This window comes from Bos indicus x Bos taurus, chromosome 1 (assembly GCF_003369695.1).
Source record: "Bos indicus x Bos taurus breed Angus x Brahman F1 hybrid chromosome 1, Bos_hybrid_MaternalHap_v2.0, whole genome shotgun sequence".
NCBI classification, from domain to species: domain Eukaryota; kingdom Metazoa; phylum Chordata; class Mammalia; order Artiodactyla; family Bovidae; genus Bos; species Bos indicus x Bos taurus.
The window spans coordinates 42,237,221-42,245,991 of record NC_040076.1 but is presented as its reverse complement, the minus strand read 5'-3'; the positions used below and the strand labels follow the sequence as shown (position 1 = coordinate 42,245,991).

The 8,771-nt window shown below is 38.4% G+C and overlaps 1 pseudogene; it reads right to left on the bottom strand.

Moving 5' to 3' along the window:
• Positions 1-5,177: 5,177 nt before the first annotated feature.
• LOC113897595 lies at positions 5,178-8,410 on the bottom strand (annotated as a pseudogene).
• Between the last annotated feature and the right edge of the window lie 361 nt (positions 8,411-8,771).

Genomic DNA, 8,771 nt, shown 5'->3' with positions numbered 1-8,771 from the left:
TCTGTAGTGCTGGTTGTCATTTATTCTTTTCCATTTCTTATTTTTTTGATTCAGATCCTCTTTCTTTTGATGAGTCTGGCTAAAGGTTTAACAGTTTTGTTTATCTTTCAAAGAACCAGTTCTTAGTTTCATTAATCTTTTATATATTTTTCTTTTAATCGCTTTCATTTATTTCTGCTTTGACCTGTATGTTTTATTTCCTTTTACTCAGGAATGAGATTTTTCTTATTTCTGAGGTAGACTTGTTTAGCTGTAAACTTTCGTCTAATAACTGCCTTTGCAGGATCATTGTATTTTCATTTTTTTCCCCCTTTTTAAAAAAAATTTCTTCTTTGATTTCTTCATTGATCCATTGAATTTTTAGTAGTGTGTTATTAGCTTCCACATGTTTGTGTTTTCTGGAGGGATTTGTTTTTCTCATTATTGATTTCTAGTCTCAAAACATTGTGGTCAGAATGCTTGATCTGATATTAATTTTCTTAAATTTCCTAAGGCTTGTTTTTGGGTGCTGCCATTCGTGATGTATCCTGGAGAGTGTTCCATGTGCATTTGAAACAGTGTGCTCTTGCTGTTGTGGGGCGGAATGTCCTATATACATATCTATTAAGCCCATTTGATTTAAAGAATCCTTGAAGATCAGTTTCCTTACTGATTTTCTGTGTGGATGATCCATCCACTGATGTAAGAGGAGTGTTAATGTCCCCTACTATGATTGCATTATTGTCAACATCTTCCTTTATGTTCATCAATATTTGCTTTCTGTATTGTGCTTCTATGTGGAGTATATAAATATTTACAATGGTTATATCTTCTTGGATGATCCCTTGATCATTATGTAGTGTGTTTCTATGTCTCCTGTTCCTGTCTTTGTTCTAAAGTCTATTTCATTTGATATAAGTATTGCTACCTTGTGGCTCAGCTGGTAAAGAATCTGCCTGCAGTGTTAGAGACATGGGTTTGATCCCTGGAGAAGGGAAAGGCTACCCACTCCAGTAATCTGGCCTAGAGAATTCCATGGACTTTATAGTCCAGGTAGCAAAGAGGCAGACACAATTGAGCAACTTTCACTTTCACTTCACCCTAGCTTTATTCTGATTTCCATTTATATGGAATAACTTTCATCCCTCCATTTTCAGTCTCTGTGGGTCTTTAGACCTGAAGTGAGTATCTGTGGGATAAATATGGGTATTGTTTTTGTATCCCTTCAGCCTTTCTGTATGTTTTGGTTGAAGCATTTAGTCTTTTTACATTTAAAATAATTATTGATAGTATGTACTTAATGCCATTTTATTAGTTGTTTTGTACTTCTTTTTTTATGTTTTCTTCTTCTTTGATTTCTTCCCTTCTGACTTGATAACCTTATGGCTTGTATTTCTTTCTACTTTTTATGTGTTGTATCTATTATGATTTTTGGTTTGTGGTTGCCATTAGGTTTATACATAGCAGTCTATATTGGAATATTAGTTCAGATGCTCAGTCGTATCCGAGTCTGTGACCCCATGGACTGCAGCACGCTGGGCTTCCCCATTCATCACCTACTCCCAGAGTTTGCTCAAACTCATGTCCATCAAGTGGGTGATGCCATCTGACCATCTCATCCTCTGTCGTCACATTCTCCTCCTGCCTTCAGTCTTTCCCAGAATCAGGGTCTTTTCTAATGAGTCAGTTCTTCGCATCAGGTGACCAAAGTATCAGAGCTTCCAGTGAATATTCAGGATTGATTTTCTTTAGGATAATTGGTTTTATCTCCTTGCAGCCAAGGAGCTCTCAAGAGTGTTCTCCAACACCACAGTTCAGAAGCATCAATTTTTTGGTGCTCAGCTTTCTTTATGGTCCAGCTCTTACAAATCTATATGACTCCTGGGAAAACCATAGCTTTGACTATACAGACCTTTGTTGGCAGAGTAACATCTCCTCTTTTTAATATGCTGTCTAGTTTTGTCATAGCTTTTCTTCCAAGGAGCAAATGTCTTTTAATTTCATGGCTGCCATCACCTTCTGCAGTGATTTGGGAGCCCCAAAAAATAAAGTCTGTCACTATTTCCATTGTTTCCCCAACTCTCTGCCATGAAGTGATGGGACCAATGCCATGATCTTTTTTTTTTTTTAATGTTGAGTTTTAATCCAGTTTTTTCACTTTTCTCTTTCACTTTCATCAAGAGGCTCCTTAGTTCCTCTTTGCTTTCTGTCATAGGGTGGTGTCATCTGCATATCTGAGATTATTGGTATTTCTCCCTGTAATCTTAATTCCAGCTTGTGCTTCATTCAGCCTGACATTTCACATGATGTATTCTGCATATAAATTAAATAAGCATGGTGACAATATACAGCCTTGATGTACTCCTTTCACAATTTGAAACCAGTCTATTGTTCCATGTCCAGTTCTAACTGTTGCTTCTTAACCTGCATACAGATTTCTCAGGAGGCAGGTCAGGTGGTCTGGTATTCCCATCTCTCTCAGAATTTTCCAGTTTGTTGTGGGTTGCCATTTTTTCTCCAAAGAATCTTCTCAACCTGTAGATCATACCTGTTTCTCTTGCATCTCCTGCACTGGCAGTCGGATTCTTTACCATCAGCTATGTGTGGTAACTAAGCTGACAACAGGTGAACTTGTGGTGGTTCATATTTTGTGTCACGTTGACTTGATCTAGATTGCCCAGATATCCAGTTATCATTATTTTTGTGTGTGTCTGTGTGTTTCTAGAAGAGATTAGTATAGACTTAGTAGACTTAGTAAAGTGGATTACAGCACCCTTTGTATGTGAGTGAAATCTCATCCATTCTGGGCCTGTATGGAACAGAAAGGCAGAGGAAGGCTGACTGAATCTGATTCATGACAGAACATGAATCTTATTTTTCCCTCCATGCTATTGGTTCTCAGCTTTTCATACGTGGTCTAGAATGTATACCATCAGTTCTTTGATTTCAAACCTGATAACTGCCTCAGCTCTCCTGGATTTCTACCATGCAGATAACAGATCACAGGTATTCTCAGCCTCCATAATATGGTGACCAAAATCTAATAATACATATACGTAGATATAGATGTATGTGTAGATATAGGTTTACGAAGAGAGTGATATAAGGTCATTTCTATATTTGTCTTCATATATGTGTACCTACCGTTGGTACTACCCTGGATAATTCTGATCGATATAAAGACTGTATATTTAGTGAACCTCTTCCTTTATACTGAAAAATAAATGGAAATATCATGATACAGTTGTTAACTGTAACCCTCAAATGAGGCTGACTTACATCCCTTCTCATCATATTATTACAGCATAAGGAATAGCTTGCATATGAAATTTCCTTGAGAATTATGGTCCAAAAATCATATAATCCCGACAAGTAATTTTTTTCCAGTGATAACAAATGTATCTGTCTTGGAAGTTGACCTGGTTTAACTTTGTGAGTACCTCCAGAAATATGTAACAATAATATTATTGTAAATATTTTGATGCAAACATCTAACTTAAGAGCTTCTCCTGATACATCCCAGGAAATAATCCTCATGATAAAAAGAAAAATATTTAATTCACTTTAGGTGTATGATACTTGTGACTGTCTTGAAAGAAACTTAGAGTGGCAAACTGACATGCAGTAGTCATCCCAGAGCAAGTGATCCCCCTGAACTCATTACAAAATTGATATCAAGTAAAAGACTCTAACTTCATTTGAAGTATTTTAAAGATGATGCTGCGAAAGTGCTGCACTCAATATGTCAGCGAATTTGGAAAACTCAGCAGTGGCCACAGGACTGGAAAAGGTCAGTTTTCATTCCAACCACAAAGAAAGGCAATGCAAAAGAATGCTCAAACTACCACACAATTGCACTCATCTCACATGCTAGTAAAGTAATGCTCAAAATTCTCCAAGCCAGGCTTCAGCAATACGTGAACCGTGAACTTCCAGATGTTCAAGCTGGTTTTAGAAAAGGCAGAGGAACCAGAGATCAAATTGCCAACATCTGCTGGATCATTGAAAAACCAAGAGAGTTCCAGAAAAACATCTATTTCTGCTTTTTTGACTATACCAAAGCCTTTGACTGTGTGGATCACAATAAACTGTGGAAAATTCTGAAAGAGATGGGAATACCAGACCACCTGACCTGCCTCTTGAGAAACCTGTATGCAGGCCAGGAAGCAGCAGTTAGGACTAGACATGGAACAACAGGCTGGTTCCAAATTGGGAAAGAAGTACGTCAAGGCTGTATATTGTCACCCTGCTTATTTAACTTATATGCAGAGTACATCATGAGAAACGCTAGGCTGGAGGAAGCACAAGCTGGAATCAAGATTGCCGGGAGAAATATCAATAACCTCAGATATGCAGATGACACCACCTTTATGGCAGAAAGTGAAGAAGAACTAAAGAGCCTCTTGATGAGAGTGAAAGAGGAGAGTGAAAAAGTTGGCTTAAAGCTCAACATTCAGAAAACTAAATCATGGTATCCGGGCCCATCACTTCATGGGAAATAGATGGGGAAACAGTGGGAACAGTGGCTGACTTTATTTTTGGGGGCTCCAAAATCACTACAGGTGGTGATTGCAGTCATGAAATTAAAAGATGCTTACTCCTTGGAAGGAAAGTTATGACCAACCTAGACAGCATATTCAAAAGCAGAGACACTTTGCCAACAAAGGTCCGTCTAGTCAAGGCTATGGTTTTTCCAGTGGTCATGTATGGATGTGAGAGTTGGACTATAAAGAAAGCTGAGTTTCAAAGAATTGATGCTTTTGAACTGTGGTGTTGGAGAAGACTCTTGAGAGTCCCTTGGACTGCAAGGAGATCCAACTTGTCCATCCTAAAGGAGATCAGCCCTGGGTATTCATTGGAAGGACTGATGTTGAAGCTGAAACTCTAATACTTTGGCTACCTGATGCAAAGAGCTGACTCATTGGAAAAGACCCTGATGCTGGTAAAGATTGAGGACAGGAGAAGAAGGGGACAACAGAGGATGAGATGGTTGGATGGCTTCACTGACTCAATGGGCATGGATTTGGGTGGACTCTGGGATTTGGTGATGGACAGGGAGGTCTGGCGTGCTGCAGTTCATGGAGTCTCAGAGTCAGACACGACTGAGTGACTGAACTGAACTGAAAGTAATATTTATTTCAATTTTACATATATTTCTTAAATGCTTATTTAGGACTTCATGTATGTAAACAGTTGTGCTAATAAGCACCACAAAAGATTAAAGAATAGCGAGACTTGTAAACTGTAATCTAAAAAAAAACATATAGGCTAAAAATAAGTATTACACTATTACACAAGATCATTTGTGGAAACAAAACTGTAACATTTAAACTTTGAAGGAAGGACCATTTCAATTGGAGATGAAGATAGATACCTAGAGGAAGCATTCTCAGTGGAGAGACCTGTATGAAAATAAAACATGTACCAGAAAGAAAGTTTTGTCCTGAGGCTTTCAATAATTAATTTTGGTATAACATATGGTCCATTAGGAAAATTGTGGAAGCAGAGATTTCAGAGTTAAATTTGGAAGAAAAGTGCTCAAATAATATCCGCAAATTCAGAGTAGTATGTGTGTGTGTGTGTGTGTGTGTTTATCATGTTATCGATACATTCAGTTCAGTTCAGTTCAGTCGCTCAGTCATGTCTGACTCTTTGCATAGATCTTAACAAATTGAACATTCATATATGAAGTTCTGCATATGTATACCATATATACATGCATAGTCTGGTGGCAATGGCAATCCATCAAAAGTTATTGAAGAGGAATATTATTTAATCAGAATTCTGTTTATAAAGAATAATCTAATAGTAATGTTTGGGAAGTAAGAGAATATCAACATGACATAAAAGAAGTAACAAAACTATTACAAATGACAAATGTGAGTAATTTTAGGTCCTCAGTGGTGTCAATAGGAATGTGTATGGATTCAGTGGTGAGATTGGAAGGAAAGAAATGGACCTGAAGATAAATCACATATTATCAGAGTATAAAGTCGGACAAAAGATGACATTTAAGCACTTCAGGGGCACAAATCATGCAAGCTCCTGGTTCATTTTATCTTTCCCAGCTACTCATATGATATGATAAGATGATATCATATCATCTTACAATTATTTGAACTTTGGTAATATGCATTTGAAGCCTCTGTTACTCAACAATATATTCCAATAACTTTTCCATATTACTTCCTTTTTCTTATCAGTTTCATCATTTCTAAATTGTAGGAAGGTTGAGCCCATTTCCTTCCTATTCTGCCACTTCACTTTTCTTCTCTATGCCCATCAATTAAATCTGAAACCTCATCTCTTAGCTTTCTGAATTAGTGAAGCTTTTCAGATTACTGTATAACACACAAGAAAACTAGACAGTGTCTTTCAAGGTATCATGGACAATGAGAGGCAGCTCCCCTCTTCTCATTATTTATGGACACCCACTGGGCTAAAAACATCCTCTTATAATTTGTTCTGACTTTCATTTATTTAACTCCTTTCTCATTTTTTCTTTTTATCTTCTCATTTCTGCTGATTTATCTGTGTAATATGAGAATTGAGTCTAGAGCAATTGCACTATTGTAGTGCATAACGCATTTATGAAGCCACATTGAGAACATCTGTGTATAATATGTTGTTTTCCTCTTTAATTACTTTAATTTAACTCGAACACTCAATTAAGTTCTTCTATGGCTTTGATATTTTGGGATAATTTGGTCTTTCTGGGTGGCACTAGTGGTAAAGAACCTGCCGACCAATGCAGGTTAGATGTAAGAGACTCAGGTTTGATTCCTGGGTCGGGAAGATCCCCTGGAGAAGGGCATGGCAACTCACTCCAGTATTCTCACCTGGCGAATTCCATAAACAGAGGAGCCTGGGGGGCTATGGTCCCTAGGGTCGCAAACCGTCGGACACAACTGAAGCAACTTAGCATGCACGCATGCACACATTCATATATTTTAATATATTTATTAATACTCTGTCTTTCAGTCATTAAAATTCTAGGGCAATTATAAATGAAAAACTTTGAACACTAATCAATACATATCTAATCTGCACACTTATGTGACTTCTAATGAATGAAGAACACATTAGTATGAGATCTAAACATTTTTCTTTAACATTTTGCCAGAGAATCTATGATTTTCTTATTGCTCAGACTAGATGACTGTATTTAACAAAGGAATTATGACAGTTCACAAATAGAGTGTCCATGGTATCTTGAACATCTGCTTCTGCAGATCCAGGGAGCACACACATGGAGAATAGAGGGTCAGAGTATAAAGAGATAGTTAAGAGATGTGTAAAAGGCTTTCCTTATGCTTTGTACAGGCTTCCCTGGTGGCTCAGCTGATAAAGAACCTGCCTGCCAATGCAGGAGATGCAAGAGATGCTCATTGGATTTCTGGTTCAGGAAGATCCCCTGGAGAAGGAAACAGCAAAAATTCCATGGACAGAAGAGCCTGGCAGGCTACTGTCCATGGGGTCGCAGAGTCAGACACAACTGAGTGTGCACTCACACAGATTCACACATGCATTGTACAGAATTCTTCTTTAATATCGTAAACAGAACAACTGTATAAGGAAAAAGAACAGTCAGAATGATGCACACCTGTATTGATCCAGAGAAAATAAATACAATCAGAAAATTAATGCAGAGGTCAGTACATGAAATCTTAAACAATGTCACAGTATATGTACTACATTATAGAATTACAGAAGGTTAATCTGACTTTGGTGCTAATGGTAAAAATCTGCCTGTCAATGCAGGAGACATTGATCCCTGGGTCAGGAAGATTCCCTGGTGGAGGAAACAGCAACCCACTCCAGTCTTCTTGCCTGGAGAGTCCCATGAACAGAAGAGCCTGGTGGGCTACAGTCCCATGGGGTTGCAAAGAATCAAGACACAACTGAGCAACTAACACACACAATCTGAATTTAAAAACATGATGAAGTATGGCATGAACAAGGCTACCTAAAAATGACAAAAGTAGCAGCCGGTTGCATAGTCTATTGATCATATTTACTGCATAAAGTAATGGTTTGCATATGGCCACGTAGTGATCATACGTCATAGTTGCTTGCAAAAACCATTCTGTGGTTGCTCTGATTGCAAAGGAAAAAATTGTATCTTGCATTAAGTGAGAGAGATCATTTTGCTCTTGGCAAAGAGTTTCTCTAGCAACTGGCTGGGGGCAGGATGGTCACTGTGGATGATATCTAGAAATCTGCAAAGGCCAGATTCTCAAGGAATAAGTACATAGGCATGTGAAGGTGGGGGGTCATTCCATAATAGAGCAGTCAGATCAAAGGTCCTCGCAATAGTGGCGAGATATATCACAAAGAACACCAATGACAAGAGGATCTGCCATTTGGTTGGTATGTAAGTCCTGTGAAAATAAAAATAAACTGTCAGTAATATTGCATTTTCTTTTTCCATATCCTCACTGGGTGGTGTCTGATCCATGGAGTAAATGAAAAGAATGCTGCTACTACTGCTAAGTCACGTCAGTTGTGTCCGACTCTGTGCGACCCCATAGACAGCAGCCCAGCAGGCTCCCCTGTTCCTGGGATTCTCCAGGCAAGAACATTGGAGTGGGTTGCCATTTCCTTCTCCAATGCATGAAAGTGAAAAGTGAAAGTGAAGTCGCTCAGTCATGTCCGACTCAGTGACCCCATGGACTGAAGCCTACCAGGCTCCTCCATCCATGGGCTTTTCCAGGCAAGAGTACTGGAGTGGGGTGCCATTGCCTTCTAGCAGTCAGAAATTATAAAGTGATATTATGGGGGAAGAGAGTTGA